Consider the following 19,001-nt stretch of genomic DNA (forward strand, 5'->3'; position numbering starts at 1 on the left):
GACAACACACACGTGCATACAACACAAACACCACACATACTGCATACACACAGAACACTGTTCAGTTATCCAGTTCTTAGAAAACAACTATTGGAACCTTGGCCCAATTTATAATGGTGGTTGAAACTAGGTGCCTTCAATTTCTATCATCCTTCTAAATCTAGAGGACCACCAGCCCCACTCCACGTTGGAGTGACACATGTGACTCTCTCCTGACCCCAGTCCATGTTGGAGTGATACACTCGACCCTCTCCCAACCCTGCCTCATGTTGGAGTGACACATGCGACCCTCTCCCGACTTCACGTTGGAGTGACACACAACCCTCTCCTGACCTCTCTCCATGTTTCAATGACCACACTCGATTTTGGGGTGATGCATAACCCTCTCTTGACCACACTCCATGTTGGAGTGATGCACAATCCTCTCCCCGACCCACTCCACATTGGAGTGACACACTTGACCCTCTCCCCACCCCACTTCACGTTGGAGGGTCACACAATCCTCTCCCCACCCCACTCCACATTGCACTGATGCACAACCCTCTCCACACCCCACTCCACGTTGGAGTGATGCACAACCTTCTCCCGACCCCAATCCGTGTTGCATTGGCGCTCATGGCCCTCTCTCAACTCCACTTTATGTTGGAGTGATACACGCAGCCCTCTCCTGACCCCATTCTACATTGTAGTGATGCTTGCTGCCCTCCCCCAACCACAGTCCACGTTGTAGTGATGCTCACTACCCTCTTCTGACCCCACTCTGCTTTGGAGTGATGCTCGTTTCCCTCTCCCGACCCCACTCTGCATTGGAATGATCCTCGCAGCTCTCTCCCGACCCCACACTGCATTGAAGTGATGCTCGTTTCCCTCTCCCAACCCCACTCTGCTTTGGAGTGATGCTCGTTTCCCTCTCCTGACCCCACACTGCATTGGAGTGATGCTTGTTTCCCTCTCCCAACCTCACTCTGCTTTGGAGTGATGCTCGCTGCCCTCTCCCGGCCCCACTTTGCTTTGGAGTGATGCTTGCTTCCCTCTTCTGACCCCACTCTGCATTGGAGTGATGCTTGCTTCCCTATCCCGGCCCCACTCTGCATTGGAGTGATGCTTGCTTCCCTCTTGTGACCTCACTCTGCATTGGAGTGATGCTCGCTGCCCTCTCCTGACCCCACTCTGCTTTGGAGTGATGCTCGCTTCCCTCTCCAGTCCTTACTCTGCGTTGGAGTGATGCTTGCTGCTCTCTTCTGATCCCACTCCATGTTGGAGTGAAGCACGTGGCCCTCTCCTGATGCCACTCTGCATTGGAGTGATGCATGCGGACCCCTCCCGACCCCACTCTGTATTGGAGTGATGCTCGGTGCCCTCTTCTGAGCCCACTCTGTGTTGGAGTGGTGCATGTGGCCCTCTCCTGGCATCCACAGCATCTTGTGCTTGCTGCCTGTGGTGGTTTGAATGTGAATGTCCCTTATAGAGTTAGGTATTTTTAAAAAAAAAATTTATTTATTTGAGAGTGACAGACACAGAGAGAAAGACAGAGGGAGAGAGAGAGATGGGCGCGCCAGGGCTTCCAGACTCTGCAAATGAACTCCAGATGCGTGTGCCCCCTTGTGCATCTGGCTAACGTGGGACCTGGGGAACCGAGCCTCGAACCGGGGTCCTTAGGCTTCACAGGCAAGCGCTCAACCGCTAAGCCATCTCTCCAGCCCGAGTTAGGTATTTTTGGCAAAGGTTCCCACTTGGTCTCCAGCAGCAGAGCCCTGCTGCAGGAGGTGTGTCACTGGGGGTAGACCTTGAGTCCAGCCCTGTGAGGAGTGTTGAGAGTCAGCTTGAGCTCTGGCTGTTCGTGCTGGTTAGTGCTGTATTTTCTCTCTCTGCTGTGGATGTCTGGTGGAGTGAGCCAGTTTCTTCTACCTGATGAGGCGTCCCTGGAGTCTGTAAACTTGAAATAAGCCCTTTCCTCCCCTAAGCTGCTTCTGCTGGATGTCTGTCCAGCAGTGTGACAGTAGCTGCAGCACCTCCATCTGCAGCTTTGGTGTGCACACGTCACATCATTTATATTTCTTCCCCGGCCTGAGTTCTGGAGTGCTGTGTCCTCTTTGTCTGCTTTCATTTCCTCAGTATTTAGTACAATACCTGGCATGTAATTGCTGACTTAAAGATCACATACATGAATTTTGCCCCATTTTCATTCTGACCCATAACTCGGTCTCTCCAACCTCTTCCCCTCCCAGGTGCTTTAATCCTCCTGCTCCTGCATCTTCACCCCTGTCCTTTCAGCCTCTCTCCATGGGCTACTTTGGAGTTGGGTCAGGAAGTCAGAAGTGGCTCTAGTATTTTAAGTAGTGAAGGTTAACTCCAGGCATATCAGCAGTTCTCAGTACTGAGGGAGGGGCGGGGCTCTCAGGAGCCTGCACTCCGCTGCTCAAATCTGTGTCATCTGCAGATGCCCCAGGCCTTTCTCTCACTGCATTCATGGAAGAATGGCTTTCAGTTTCTGTGAGCTTCATCACACTGGCAGAGTTTCACCTGAACTCCACTGCAAGGGTCTCTGGGAAGTGTTGGGTCACAGGCTTGGTGCTCAGAACACCTGGCTTGTCCAGTGTGCTTTCCATCAATCTGGGCCCTTCTCCTTGAACTGCTAACCACATTTTAAAAGTTGATTAGTGAATTAATTTGATTTTTTGAGACAGGGACTCACTATGTATCCCAGGCTGGCCTTGAACTCATGATCCTCCTGCTTCAGCCCAAGTTTGGGGATTGTATCTTTGGGCCATCATGACTGGCTAATACAATTTTTTTTTTTTTTCCAAACAAGACTCTGTTTACTTCATCAATATAGCACGTTAGTTACGTCAATGTGACGGTACCCTTCTCCAGAGTCCTATTCAGTTAACATTCTCTAAGGCTGTATTTTACATTTCCAAAGCCACTGCCTTTCTACTTTATTTTTAAGAATAACAAGAAAAATCTGGCTTAGTTCTGTAATTATAAACATAACCCTTTTGAAAGCATAATTCTTTTATTTTCTAACACATAAGTCACTTAACATTCTCTGAATTTGCAGTGAAGAGCCCAGTGTTCAGCTGGGCCACTTGCTAGCTATGGACCTGCAGACACATCATGTGCCTTGCCTCATGCTCCAGGGCTCTGCTGACGTCCTGGGCCGGCTTCTCGTAGGCTTTCGTGTCGGCATTCTTGGTTGAGAAACTGGTCTGACACCAGACTGCTGTTCCTTAGAATCTGTTGAGAAACACTGTGGCAGTGACTTGTAAATGTAAAAGCCTGCTGAAATATTAATTATGATTTAGTGTATATAGGCTTGTGATCCATATTTAGAGTTGCTTATTACAAAGAATTTTCTGCTATGTCAGCAAAGTGGTATCCTGGTCATATCAAGTTGTGACAGCTAAGGTCAATCAATTTCAATGTTTTCTTTTCTCCTTCCCTTCTATCTCTCTACTTGGATGTAATGCTGGGAAAAAGAGTGTATTGGCTGAGCCCACCTGCTTGGTCCTCCTGCTGTGGAAGGCAGGGAAGAGAATGGACTGCTTCTCTAGAACTGGACTTATGGAATGAGATAGATGAACATCCTCAAAGGAAGTCAGGGCTTCTCTTAAAACAACAGACAGAGAGACAGACAAAAGCAAATGTCCACCTCATAACTTTATACAAACACAGGTGTGACTGATGGCAGTTAGCATATGAGAAACCTGCCCTGGGCACCCTTACAAGATGGCACATGAGGAACCTTCCCAGGACAACCTTAGGAGATGGTACAGATTGAGACTGGGAAAGGCCAGAGCTGGGGGAACTTTGAATAAAGAATTAGAGTCCAGGGCTCCTGGTCCTTGTTCTTAGCTGTCACCCAGTGAGCCTCAAATCCTCTCACGTTCCTCACCGTGTCTTCATAGCTAAGTGAGGAGACTGCAACAGAACTTTTCTTCTCCACGAAAAGAAATAACTACTGCCAGAGCTCACTAGGGGTCTGCCAAAAAACTCCGGTTTGGTGGTTTGGTTTAGTTTGACCTCACATTTTCTTGGCAGGATGCCAAACTTTGTCCACTGCTGAAATGAATGAATGTGGAAATGAGAAGACCAAAAGATGGTAGATTGAAGAGCACAGCAAGGGCTGAGCTCTAATGTGGTATTCCAAGATCCAGGCCCCATGTTGGCCGTAGCAGCAGTGGTACCAACACATACCACACTGGCTGTAGGGCAGTTGTCAGCTGTTGGCCACAGTTCAGTGTTGTCCTTATCCCCAGTTCCTTAACAGCCAAGACCAGAGTGGAAGGCTAGCTACAAGACCTGCCATGGTCAAGCTGTTGGCCTGGCCCTTCTTGTGTTGGGAGCCAGGGGTGAGGTCGGGGTGTCTGTACCAGAAGCTGCATGCACCTGTGCACACTGCAGGTGAGCATGTGCCCAGCTCCAGTTGTCAGGTAACACAGGGCTCATTAGTCACAGTTGTGATAATAAATATCCCAGCGGCAGGAAGCCATCAGCTCAGGCATTGCCTAACCGTTGCTGATGGTGGTTGGCAACTGGACAAGACCTACTACTGTGGGAGTGAGCGTTCATGCACGTAGATGCTTGGAGCTGCCTTCGGAGTGTGTTGAAACCTTCACTGTGGGAGTGAGTGTTCATGCATGTAGATGCTTGGAGCTGCCTTCTGAGTGTGTTGAAACCCTCACTGTGGGAGTGAGCGTTCATGCACGTAGATGCTTGGAGCTGCCTTCGGAGTGTGTTGAAACCTTCACTGTGGGAGTGAGTGTTCATGCACGTAGATGCTTGGAGCTGCCTTCTGAGTGTGTTGAAACCCTCACTGTGGGAGTGAGTGTTCATGCACGTAGATGCTTGGAGCTGCCTTTGGAGTGTGTTGAAACCCTCACTGTGGGAGTGAGCATTCATGCACGTAGATGCTTGGAGCTGCCTTCTGAGTGTGTTGAAACCCTCACTGTGGGAGTGAGCGTTCATGCACGTAGATGCTTGGAGCTGCCTTCGGAGTGTGTTGAAACCTTCACTGTGGGAGTGAGTGTTCATGCACGTAGATGCTTGGAGCTGCCTTCTGAGTGTGTTGAAACCCTCACTGTGGGAGTGAGTGTTCATGCACGTAGATGCTTGGAGCTGCCTTTGGAGTGTGTTGAAACCCTCACTGTGGGAGTGAGCATTCATGCATGTAGATGCTTGGAGCTGCCTTCTGAGTGTGTTGAAACCCTCACTGTGGGAGTGAGCGTTCATGCATGGAGATGCTTGGAGCTGCCTTCGGAGTGTGTTGAAACCCTCTCTGTGGGAGTGAGCGTTCATGCATGGAGATGCTTGGAGCTGCCTTCGGAGTGTGTTGAAACCTTCACTGTGGGAGTGAGCATGCACGTAGATGCTTGGAGCTGCCTTCTGAGTGTGTTGAAACCCTCTCTGTGGGAGTGAGCGTTCATGCATGGAGATGCTTGGAGCTGCCTTCGGAGTGTGTTGAAACCTTCACTGTGGGAGTGAGTGTTCATGCACGTAGATGCTTGGAGCTGCCTTCTGAGTGTGTTGAAATCTTCACTGTGGGAGTGAGTGTTCATGCACGTAGATGCTTGGAGCTTCCTTCGGAATGTGTTGAAACCCTCACCGTGGGAGTGAGTGTTCATGCACGTAGATGCTTGGAGCTGCCTTCTGAGTGTGTTGAAACCCTCACTGTGGAAATGAGTGTTCATGCATGTAGATGCTTGGAGCTTCCTTCTGAATGTGTGAAACCCTCACTGTGGGAGTGAGCATTCATGCATATAAATCCTTAGAGCTTCCTTCTGAATGTGTTGAAACCCTCACTGTGGGACTGAGCGTTCATGTATGAAGATGCTTGGAGCTTCATTCTGAGTGTTTTGAAACCTGTACTCAGCAGCTGAGGATAGATTTGTTTTTTTTTTAAAGTACTGAGCATTGAACCCATAGCCTTTCACATGTACACATGCTAGGCAAGTGCTCTACTATTACGTCCCTGTCCACAGGCCTTGGTCGCAAATTTTGGTAACAGCATCTCAGTAGTATACACAGATCTTTTACTTACTGTTTAGTCCAAGATGGACTTCAACTTATGATCCTCCTGCCTGGACTTTCTCAATGCTAGAATGAGATTCCTGCACCACCATACTCAGCTTAGAAGAACTCTTAAGGTCATAGTTTACTTTTCTACCTGACCCTACATCTCCTTTTAGCATCTTTGTTACCATGCTTAAACTCATCTTGCAATGGGACATTTACTGCCTTAGTGGGCTGCTGCAGCCTACAGAAAAGCTCTTGTTTATATCAAGCTAAAATCCTCCCTCTGTATGCCAACAGATACTTAGGCAACTGTAACTTTTGTATTATACGTGCAAACATCCACGCATGCGCACACACATGCATGCACGTTTGCCTATTTTAATCTTTGGGAGGAAGTAAGAATAATTCTGACAGGACTGCTGTTTCTTGTCTTGTCATGAGGAAATACTGCTGTCTGCATGCCGGTAGCTGTGAATGCTTATTTTCTTCAAAGGAAAATGTGTGAAACACTTTGCTAAGTTTCTTATTTCCAATGAGAAAACCCATGTCTAGCTGTTTGCTTTTATGCATTTACATAGAACAAGGTGTGAGCAGCTATCTTGAGTGTCTTTTACATGCACGGAATTGTACAATGTGCCAGCACTTACTGAACCATGCATCTCAGTACAGTCTGTCAGCCATCCTCACGCCGGCTCACTCAACAGAAAGCTATGGGAGTCTGCCTGTGGCCAGCTTTGTTTCTTGCTCTAATGAAGCTTACCATCCAGCAAGGAAAAGAACGTCATAATTCCCAGGATACTGAAACTGTCTGGAATTTGCCACCTCTTCGCAAGGCTCTATCCTCAGCCAAGGTGCTGTGCTCTGTGTGGCGGGATCTTGGTGTCTGGCATGTGCGAGAACCATCAAGTAAACATTTATGCACTGTGGAAGTGCTTGAGTGCCAGAAGGGAAAGCACCTCTCTTCTAAGCTGGGTTAGGTCGTGAGCCAGCAGCTTACTGGTTATATGTTGGGACAAGGACTTAGGGCTGCAGGAAACAGACAGCTACTTTACAAGTTGTCCCATGGGTTGAAAGAGGACATACGGAGTGTCCTGTAGTGCTTGTCAGGTGATGCTGAAAACAAATGCTGGTTGCCTTTCTGCTGGAGCCCCCAGTGATACGTCTTGCATTTATAGAAGAAAACCAGTGAGGATATATTTCCGGAACTCATTGTTTGCTGGCATTCTGAAATTAAAGAGCTCTCTAGAAGGGGCTTTTGTATGGTAAAGAAGAAATCATGTGCTTACTTTCCAAGGTTCTCAGTGGGCCATTTCTCCATGGCTCTCTGCTGTCTTTCAGCATAGGTGGCTTTCAGAAGCCCTACTCTGAGCTTGAGGGCACTCATTGCTATAGCTTGCTCACTCACCCCACAGGCCTTTTCTGCAGACCTAGTATTAGGGAAGTATGTACTTGTTTTCAAAGACAAATAGTCTGGAATTTATCCTGTTATTTGCAACTCAAATGTAGCACTGCTTAATCATTACTTGCTTAGTTTCATGTTTTTCTTTTCTTCCTAAAAATATCTGGATTTCTGACATTATAACAAATGCAATATATATATATATATACATATACATATATGTATATATATATATATGCACACACACACAAAGATTTATTATTATTATTTTTTTTATGAGAGAGAGGGAGAATTGGACAAGGCCTCCAGCCACCGTCATTCACCTCCAGACACAGGTGCCTCCTTACATGCACAGACAACCCTGTGCATCCGGTTCACATGGGGCCTGGGGAGTTGAATACGGGTTCTTAGGCTTTGCAGGCAAGCACCTTAACCGCTAAGCCATTACTCTAGCCCCAAAGATTTTATTTTTAAAGAAAAAAAGCTAACATTATTATCAATATCACAATTACCAAAAACAGTAGAAAATTTTTTTCTGTGATTCTAAAGACAATTCTTAGGTGGATTTCAAAGTCACTTGAAATAATTTCTTTAATTTTTTTTGTTGGCAGTGGATCAAAGTTGATGCTTACTTAGACTTTGTTTAATTATGCTCTTAAATTGGGAGGTTTTTTTTAAACTTTGACTTAGGCTGTCATAGTTATATGAACTATTTCATGGCTCGAAAATAACATCCACAAAATAAATTCATAAACCTATTTCAGAGATTTAAAAAATATTTTATTTATTTATTTGAGAGAGAAAGAAAGAGAGAGAGAGAGAGAGAGAATGGGCATGCCAGGGCCTCTAGCTACTACAAGCAAACTCCAGATGCATGTGCCACCATGTATGTCTGGCTTACGTCAGTACTAGGAAATTGAACCCAGGTCCTTAGGCTTTGCCTTAAACACTAAGCCATCTCTCCAGCCCTGTTTCAGTGGTTTTATTCTGGGCTCTCTCCTGTGGTTACCCTTTGTGTTACTGGACCTGACAAGCAGCTCAAGGGAGAGGGCTTTTCCAGTCTGGGAGGACACGGGTGTATTTTGGTCTGCAGTTCCAGGGCGGCAGGAGTAGAAGGCCACAGTTAGGACTCGGAGTAGACAGGAGTGAAAACCTGAAGACCTGTGCCCAGCGGCCACTTCTCCTGTGAGGCTCAACCTCCTATAGTTCTACAGCCTCCACAAATAGTGTCACTGGCTTGAGGTCTAAGTGTTTAAAAACATGAGCATTTTGCAGTCAAATCATAGTTTTCCTTTCCATATGAGGAATAACATACACATTTAATTTTTCATTCTTTTTATTTTTTTATTTATGACAGAGAGAGAGAGAGAGAGAGAGGGAGAGAGAGAGGGAGGGAAAGAGAGGGAGGTGAGAGAATGGGTGCACCAGGGTCTTTAGCCACTGCAAATGAGCCCCAGACCCATGGCCCATTGTGTGCGCGTGCAACACTGTGCACTTGTGTCACATCAGTTCTTAGGCTTCACAGGCAAGCGCCTTAACCAATTACCCATTTGTCCAGCTCTAGTTTTCATTTTTTTAAATTTAATTTTATTTTTCTCAATTTTTATTAACATTTTCCATGATTATAAAAAGTATCCCATGGTAATACCCTCCCCTTCACTTTCCCCTTTGAAATTCCATTCTCCATCATATCCCCTCCCCATCTCAAACAGTCTCTCTTTTATTTTGATGTCATCATCTTTTCCTCCTCTTATGACGGTCTTGTGTAGGTAGTGTCAGGCATTGTGAGGTCATGGATATCCAGGCCATTTTGTGTCTGGAGGAGCATGTTGTAAGGAGTCCTACCCTTCCTTTGGCTCTTATATTCTTTCTACCACCTCTTCCGCATTAGACCCTGAGTTTTGGAAGGTGTGATCGAGATGTTACTCACTTCTTTCCAGCACTATGATACCTTCTGAGTCATCCCAATGTCACTGCTATCTGAAAAGAGAATATTGTCTACCCAAAGTGAGAGTAGCATTAATATAAGGGTATAAATATTAAGAGAAGTGCTTACTGGGCAGTTTGATAAGCATACTATGTACATTTTTCCAGACATCAACAGATGTTACACCCCTAGGTCTCATGACTACCACTGTTTTTAAGTTTTCAGTATCAGGGATGTGTTTCCCCCCATGGAGCAGGCCTCCAGTCCACTTGGAGAGCAGTTGGTTTCCACCATGACAGACATGCCACTATTGCACCCATTGGCTCATTTGGGCTGGCTGGCCAATTCTAAGGCTTGCAGTGTCCACTGTTGAGTATCTTCACTGGTGATTTCTCTTTCTCCCATTGAACTGCATGTAGAATGGCTTCTTCCAGCTTTCTGTCAGCTGGTCTACATGGTGGAGGTTATCAGCTCAGCTCCAGCAGGATTTCTCAGTGGCCTTGCAGCCCAAGTATGTGAAGTCTTCAGCAATAGGGTCTTACCATCTATTCCTGGTGGGTAACCAAGGGCCTTGGCAATGGCCTATAATGTTTTGGGGGCATCAGGGACCTCCCTGGCCAACAACTCACTGGAGGTATCCCATCCCTGGCACTGAAAATTTTCTAACAATGATCTATGGCTCCTGAGTGTTCCATTGTCTGAAACCGGAGGATTCCATATGATTTATTTGCATCCTCTTAGATTTTGATTAGCCCTCCCTCCACCTCTCCTTTACTCAGTCTCAGCAAAATCTATAGGCATTTTGTATGAGTCAGTTTCTTAAACCAGTGGTGATGCACTTGTCTTGATAGAAGGTTTTCTTGGGCAGGCGGTGTTTCTCAGTGGCGAGTGCTTAAACCAGTGGTGATGCACTTGTCTTGATAGAATTTTTCTTGGGCAGGCGGTGTTTCTCAGTGGCGAGTGCTTAAACCAGTGGTGATGCACTTGTCTTGGTAGAAGGCTTTCTTGGGCAGGCGGTGTTTCTCAGTGGCGAGTGCTCTCATAGCACGTGCGTCTCTGGGGTCCCACCTCTTGCACCACACAAAGGAGAACAATAATTTCTATTTGCATTTTTCTTCCTAGCCCATGTGATACCTGGTGTGCTTTTATTTTTGTGTTCTGCTCAGCCACTGCCCCTTCCACCCCAGAAGGAGCCACCTTTGCTTGGCTGCCAGGCTGTTGGGTTGCCATACAATCTCAGCTCTCTGAGTGTGTTTATTTTCTACTTTTACGTTACTAAGCTTGGACAGACAGTTTTCTACACTGTGGGTGGTAGTATTCCTCTAAGTGTGATTGATTGATTGAAGGTGAATAAGTATGTAATAGGCTTAATTGCAGCTTTCCTCCTGTGGCGGTCCCACCATTTAAACTGATTCTGGCAACACAAGAGAGTGGGCATGTGCTCCACACATCCTGCGTCACATAGAACGTTTTCCAGGCCAGATTAATGAGAGTCTGAATGGTGAGGAGCATCGAGTGAATTTTAATTCATATTTCTCTTCTTTTAAAAAATGTTTAATTTTTATTTAGGTTTTTGATAGAAATAGAGAGAAAGTGCAGATAGAGAGAGAATGGGTGCTCTAGGGCCTCTAGCAGCTGCAAACTAACTCCAGATTCATGCACCATCTTGTGCATCTGGCTTGTTGGTCCTGGGAAATTGAACCTGGGTCCTTAGGCTTTGAAGGCAAGTGCCTTAACTACTAAGCAATCTCTCCAGCCCAGTTTGTATTTCTCTTTTATTTCCTTTTTATTGACAGCTTTCACACTTTCAGACAATGAACCATGATAATTCATTCCCCTCCCCCAGTTTCCCTTTCACAAATTTACACTCTATAATGTCCCCTCCCTCTCTCTATTAGTCTCTCTTTTATTTTGATGTCATCATCTTTTCCACCTATTCTGAGGGTCTTGTGAAGATAGTGCTAGGCACTGCGAGGTCATGGATATTAAGGCCAATTTCTATCTGTTCGATTGCATTGTAAGCAGCCTTATCCTTCCTTTGGCCCTTGCATTCTTTCCACCACCTCTTCCACAATGGACCCTGAGCCTTGGAAGGTGTGATAGAGAGGTTTTAGTGCTAAGCACTCCTTTGTCACATCTTTTGAGCACTATGGTGCCTTTTGGGTCATCCTGGTGGTCGTCACCATCTGTAAAGAGAAGCTTCTCTAACCAAAGTGAGAGTAGCATTAACATATGGGTATTAACATTAAGTAAACTGCATACAGGGCAGTTTGGTGAGCATAACATATGCATTTAGCCAGATAGGAGTAAGCATTACATTCCTAATGCTCATGACCTCCCTCACCATAGGCTTTTGGTTAGGTTTTTAGTGTAAAGCATGTATTCCCTTACATAGAGCAGGTCTCTAGTCCAATTAGAAAGCAGTTGGTTTCCCCCATAACAAACATGCCACTATTGCACCCATGGCCTCATTTTGCCTGGCTAGCCAAACTTTAGACTTGCAGTGGACACTGCTTTCACCACTGATGGCTTCTGTCTCCCATAGGACTGCATGCAGTACAGTTTTTTCCAGCTTTCTGTCCGCTGGTATACCAGGAGGAGGTTTTTGGCTCAGCCCCAGTTTGATTTCTTGGTAACCTTGCAGCCCAGGCATGTGGAGTCTTCAGCAATAGGGTCTTATTATCTAATCATGGTGAGAAACTAAGAGCCTTGGCAATAGCCTATAATGTTTTGGGGGTATCAGAGACCTCCCTGGCCAACAAATCACTGGAAGGTATCCCATCCCTGGCACTGAGATTTTTCTAGTAATAGTCCATGGCTTCTGGGTCTTCCATTATCTAAAAAAGTAGGTTATCATGTGGCTTATTCACAATATCCTGAATTTTTTTTTTTTTTTGAGGTAGGGTCTCACTGTAGCCCAGGCTGACCTGGAATTCACTCTGTATCCTCAGGGTGGCCTTGAACTCACAGTGATCCACCTACCTCTGCCTTCTGAGTGGGATTAAAGGCGTGTACCACCACTCCTGGCTAATATCCTGAATTTTGATTTTCCGTCCCCCCACACTCTTTTACTCAATCTCTTCCCCTGACCTCACTAGGCCATTCTACCTGCAGTAATCTGTCTATCTACTTACATATATACACTACCATTCCCTCAAATCCACTCCTCTTCTCCCTCTCTTATAGCTTATTCTGGCCTATTGACCTCTACCACTGATTTTTACTACAACTAAAACATTTTTAACTAAGATCCAAATATGAGAGAAAACATGCAGTGTTTGGCTTTCTGGGTCTGGGTTACCTCACTTAGTATAATCCTTTCCAGATCTGTCTATTTCCCTGTAAATTTCATTTTTCTTTATCACTGAATAAAACTCCATTGTGTAAATGTACCACATCTTTATTATCCATTTATCTGTTGTGGGACATCTAGGCTGGTTCTGTTTCCTAGCTATTGTGAATAGAGCAGCAATAAACATGGTTGTGCAAGTATCTCCAAGGTAGTGAGAAGAGTCCTTAGGATATATGCCAAGGAGTACTAAGTTGGGTCACATGGTAAATCTATTTTTAGCTGTGTCGGGAGCCTCCATACTGATTTCCACAATGGCTGTACCAGACTACATTCCCACAACAGTGTAGAAGGGTTCCCCTTTTTCCTCATCCTCGCCAACATTTATTGTGATTTTTTTTTTATGATGATAGCCACTATGACGGGAGTGAGATGGAATCTCAAAGTAGTTTTAATTTACATTTCTCCTATGGCTAAAGATGTAGAACACTTTTTTAGATGTGTATAGTCCATCTGTATTTCTTCTTTTAAGAACTCTCTATTTAGTTCCATAGCACATTTTTTATTAGGTTGTTTGATTTCTTACTGTTTAGTGTTTTGAGTTCTTTGTATATGCTAGATGTTAATCCCCTGTCAGATGTATAGCTGGCAATGATTTTCTCCTATTCTGTAGGTTGTCTCAATGCTCTATTGACAGTGTCCTTTCTTGTACAAAAGCTTTGTAATTTCATGAGATCTCAGTGGTTGATTAATGGTTTTATTTCCTGAACAACTGGGGTTATATTCAGAAAATCATTGTCTATGCCAATGTGTTGAAGGGTTTCCCCTACCTTTTCCTGTAGCAGTTTCAGAGATTCAGGTCTGATATTAAGGTCCCTGATCTTTTTAGACTTGATTCTTGTACATGGAGAGAGACAAGGATCTATTTTCATCTTTCTATATATAGATACCCAGTTTTCCCAGCGCCACTTGTTGAAGAGGCTGTCTTTTCTGCAATGATTTTTTTGGCCTTTTTGTCAAAAGTCAGATGGCTGTAGCTGCCTGGATTAACATCTGGGTCCTCGATTCTGTTCCATTGCTCTACATGTCTGTCTTTGTGCCAATACCATGCTATTTTGGTTACTATGGCTTTATAATGCAGCTTAAAATTGGGTATGGTGATACCACTAGCCTTATTTTTGTTGCTCAAAGTTATTTTGGCTATTCGAGTCTTTTGTGCTTCAAATTAATTGAAGAGTAGTTGTTTTTCTATTTCTGTGAAGAATGCCATTGGAAGTTTAATGGGGATTGCATTAAATATTTAGATTGATTTTGGTAAAATTGACATTTTCACAATATTGATTCTTCAATCCAAGAACATGGGATGTCTTTCTATTTCCTAGTGTCTTCTGTAATTTCTGTCCTTCATGTTTTAAGGTTTTCATTGTAGAGATCCCTCACTTCCATGGTTAGGTTTATTCCAAGGTACTGTATTATTATTATTATTTTTTTTTGAGGCAATTGTGAATGGGAGTGATTCCTGGATTTCATCCAGTGCATGTTTGTTGTTAGTGTCTAGAAAAGCTACTGATTTCTGTGTGTTTATTTTATATCCTGATACATTGCTAAAAGTGTTTATCAGTTTTAACAGTTTGCTGGTAGAGTCTTTAGGATCCTTTATGTATAGAATCATATAATCTGCAAATAGTGATAATTTGATCTATACCTTCAGGTTTCTTGAGTTTGCAAGGAGGATGAAAAATCCCCTTGTTTGAGCTGTGCTCCTCCTGCAGCTTGGCACCAGGCTGGGTGGGTGTGCAAATCTGCGCAGGTTGGGGCTTTCTCCTTTTTGGTGGATCTTGGTCTCTCCTGCTTCTCTTCTATGGCAGATAATAACCTATACACCTTCACTTGTTGGAAGAGGAGTGTGTTTTGCTGTGGCTTTGCTTACATCACCCCTAGGGTGGTTTGGCATGACCCTCTGCTGCCATCTTTTCTGGAATTCCCCCAAATTATCCTGCATTTTTCTTACTGTGCTCAAAGTTGGCCATGTTCATGTTTAAGGGGCATTTTCTGTGATGCTTGCTTTTTGATCTTGAAGGGGGTAAGTTAAAAAACAAAACACCTTTTCTGATGCAAGTGCACAAGGTCATACATACACACGCGCACACAAGTGTGTGGGTGGTGCACGTGTTTGGAGTTTGATTTCAGTGACTGGAGGCCCTGGTGCACCAATTCTCTCTCTTGATCTCTGTCATAAAAAAAGTAAAAACAAAACACCTTTTTGTGCTTTTTTTTTTCCTCTTGCTGAGGATCAAACCCACAGTTACACATATCAGGTAACTGATTTTACACTGATTTTCATTTTTTTAAAAAATTTTAAACCAGTTTAATTTTAAGAGTCTACATAAGGTAGAGAATATAGGCCACATACTATAATTTCATATACACAAAAGACACAATGATAGTAAAATGTTCCCCATTATGAAGGGTGAACCATTATGCAAACTTTAAAAGGATGTTTTCCGTCTCTGTGTTAATGATGTAATCTGATGATTCTCTACCAGTTTAATTTATAAAGTGTCTATGGCATTACAGTGAGACTCTACCAATCTCAAAAAAAAAAAAAAAAACAAAACAAAATCCCCAACAAGAAAAAGCGTCCGTGATGAAATTATCCATCGTCGTCACGTGCCCACATGGGAAGTAGTAGGAGAGCGTCTGTAGGAGGACAGCCTGTTGTCCGCTCCTCCACTCAGAAGTAGCCCCGTGTCTGTCCCATCCACACTTAGGACTTTATCTTCATGACCAGCCAAATCATAGAGAGGAGCCTTGCAACTAGCATGCATGAAGCCCTGGGTTTGATCCCCAGCACCGCATAAGCTGGGTGCTGTGGAGGTGGAGGCAGGAGGATCCCAAGTTCTTGGTTGTCCTCGGTACAAAGGGAATTTGAGGCCCTCCTGGGCTCCATGAGAAGCTCTTTCTTTCTTCTTGTGTCCCACAGCTTGACAATATTATCTAAAGAGCCTGAGATCAGCTGCTGTTCATGGGTAGGAGACCACTTCACCGATGTGACCCAGCCTGTATGTGAGGTCAGGGACAGTGACACCAAAGAACCATCTTTAGTTCGAGGGTCCCATAGTCTGATATGTCTATCTGTGCTTCCAGATGCCAGACGTTTACAAAGTGGAGAATAGGAAATAAAATTAAACACTTTGTTTCCTGACAAAGTTGACTTAAGACCACCAGACTCAACATCCTACACTCTAATTGTGTGGTCCCAAGATGCACTGCAGATTTCGTCAGCATCTGACCACAGTACTGAGGAAATTGCTTCTGTGTGGCCAGAGAGGGTCACTATGGGAGTCCTTGTCAGCCCCAACTGCTCTGTTTTTTGTTTCTTTCTTGGACGATCTGTAGACTCCTCCATTTCATCTTCTTCATCTGTCGGGACTGTAGACCGGATCTTTAGCATCTTATCCCAGGAACCACTGCAAAGTTTAGTCCCGGAGCTATCGACAGCTATGGAGTCCACACTGCCGGCATGACCCCTGCGGCAGTGCAGGGCTTTCACCTGGTTCCTCTCCACGTTCCACTCCCACAGGAGGATCGTCTGATCCATGAGGCACTCAGGAGCCAGCAAGACGAACTATCTTTTTTTACCCAAGCCACATCTTTCACAACATCTGTATGTCCCGCAATTGTCATTATTGACTTTCCTTCCAGGGACCAGATTCGAGAAGTCTTATCGTAAGAACCAGTTGAGATCCATTCCTCTGCCCCTTCAATTGAACTGATCCAGTCCTCATGGAACATGCACTGCTCTGGCTGGGGTGTGGTGTATTTCTCCACATATTCTAACTCCACAACCTCTTCCGATGAAATGTTCTCTAGTTCCATGTGCTTGGCCAAGGGCATTCGCAGAAACTGGCCCTTGATAAGGAAATCAAACTCCACATGCTTGTGCAACTCATTTTTGGCCTGCAGTAGTTTATTAATGATGCTACTGAGGTCAGCAATTTCCGAAGTGGCAGGAATTGAGAAGGGAACATCGACTGTGTATTTCTTGTTTTCAGTGTAAAAGCATGCCTGGAGCTGAGCCATGGCGATCAGGACACATGAGATTTATCTGAAAAAAATGCACGGGTTGGTAGCTCAAAAATTACACGGCGGCCCGGGGAGAGCGAGACCCGAGGACGACGCGTGCCGGCAGCTTTCTTCCTCAATATAATTTTTTTATGTACAGAAATTTATTGTTCTTTTTTTTCTCTAAAAACTTAAGGTTTTGAATAAAGTTTAGCTGCTTCCAGGTTATAAAGATGTCCTCCCACCCCATTAAAAGAATTTCTAGTATTTAAATGATTACATATTTTATACTTAAATATTTCTTCTGGGCAAAGTACAAATCATTTTAAAATTTTTATTTACTTATTTGTGGAGAAAGAGATGGGGAAAAGCTGGGTACACTAGAATGAATTCCAACCATGTGCACCATTTTGTGCATGGTGTTGTAGTCAGTTCCATGTTGCTGAGATGAATACCCAGCCAAGCACAGCTAATGGGAGGATGAGATTTGTTTCAAGCTTATGGGTCCAGAGGAGCTTTACCAATGGTGGAACGAGCCGCTTACTCCCATATGTCCAGGAGAGAGAAAAAACAAGCAAATAGCCAACAAACACCAAAGAGCAGCAAGAACACAGTGCTGAAGCTCAAAGCGCCTGCACACGCCTCTGGTTTGGAGTCAAGACCTGCTCCAGGGACATGACCTCCTATAGCAGAAATATGTCTGCCAGAGGCTGACACCACAGACTCCATTTTAATAAAAAGCCCCAGTCTACGGGCCGTACGCCAAATTCAAACTACCACATTCTGCCCCTGGCCCTAATAGACTTATAGCCATTTCATAATGAAAACTGCATTCGGTCCAACTTTAAACATCCCACAAGCTTTACCAACTTTAAAACCATTCCCAAGTGCCAAGTCTCATCTGAGATTCAAAACAGTCTCTTAACTGTAAATCCTGTAAAATCAAGCCAAGTTACATACTTCCAACACAAAATGGCACAGAGTAAACATTTCCATTGTAAAAGGGTGCAACAAGGAGAGATCGGAGTAGTACAAAATAAATAACCATTAGGCAAATATCAACATCTGTAGTTCAAGTCCAATGTCTATAACCAGTGATGACAGTCTCTGGGCATACAGTTACAGCCTTCTAGCTAGGCTTAGTAGCCAGGGGAAAACTTCCATCCCAGCTTCTATGGTAGTCTTTACACCGTATATTCAACACATCTTTGGGTCTCCACTGAAAATCATGGTCCATCTCATAATGGCTTCACTGCCCTCTCTGCAAGGGGAGAGTTCCCTGTTTCCCAGACTGCATCTCTGAAGCAGCTCCTGGAATGGTGTGCCCCTTATGGCCCTAGTCCATACATATCTCATTTTTCTAAAACGAATGCCAGGTGTGCAGACATGGCCATTTGGTTAATCTGTGAAGGAAATAAACTGTGACCTTGAAGAACAGGTTTCTTTTCAGAATCCTTCCTTTCAGTCATCTCCTTTCAAAAGAGTTTGTATTCCTATTCATTCCACCTTTACTGGGTGAAGTTTGTCTCAGACATCTTTTCAATTATTTCAATGTAAGGCTTACCCTCAGTGGTGGTAATCTATTTATAAATAGCTGGTTTAGCAATCTGAAATCATTCTCCGTGCCAGTAACTTTAAACTTGCTTGAATTTTTCCAACTTTATATGGTACATCTTTCAGTTCCATACCTTCCTCTGAGAATATCAGTCTACTACTTTTGACTTCAACTTTGCTCAAATTCTTAGGGCTTGGGCAGAAGAATGCAGCCAGCCTTTATGCCTCTGCCCAACAAAGTTCTTTGCTGTCTTTCTTTCCCTTTAAAAGTTCATAAGCCAATACAATTCTCTCTGTGTTTAGCATTTTCAAACTCTTTCACCAGAATAACCCATGAAATTTGGCTTCTGAAGTCACAGGACTAAGTCCATCCATATTCCTATAGCACTCAAGTTCCAAAAGACCAAAATCCATGTAGGCCTATTTATCATGGCAAGACCACACTTCTGTTACCAAATTCTGTTGCAGTCAGCTCCACAATGCTGGAACGAACAGGTAACCAAACACAGATTATGGGAGGAAGGATTTATGTCAGGTTACAGATCCAGGGGAAGTTCCATCAATGGCAGAAGAAGCTGCTTCCATCCAAGCAGAGAGGGGGAAAAAGCAAACCGCAGCAAACACCAAGAGCAGCAGGCATGCACCACTGGAGTTCACACTGCCCTGTGCACACCTTTGGGCTGGAATTCTGGTCTGCTCCCAGTGACATTCCCTCCTGTAGCAGGAGTATGTCTGCTAGAGGCTGAAACTGA

At 44.5% G+C, this 19,001-nt stretch overlaps 1 protein-coding gene and 1 pseudogene across 4 annotated transcripts in view; one reads left to right on the forward strand and one right to left on the reverse strand.

Moving 5' to 3' along the window:
• The window catches only part of Hhat (hedgehog acyltransferase), a 407,044-nt gene that overhangs the window by 207,402 nt on the left and 180,641 nt on the right, over window positions 1–19,001 (forward strand). The gene's annotated exons all lie outside the window — the stretch shown is intronic.
• On the reverse strand, window positions 15,297–16,713 carry LOC105943758 (annotated as a pseudogene).

Source organism: Jaculus jaculus, chromosome 1 (genome assembly GCF_020740685.1).
Source record: "Jaculus jaculus isolate mJacJac1 chromosome 1, mJacJac1.mat.Y.cur, whole genome shotgun sequence".
Lineage (NCBI taxonomy): Eukaryota > Metazoa > Chordata > Mammalia > Rodentia > Dipodidae > Jaculus > Jaculus jaculus.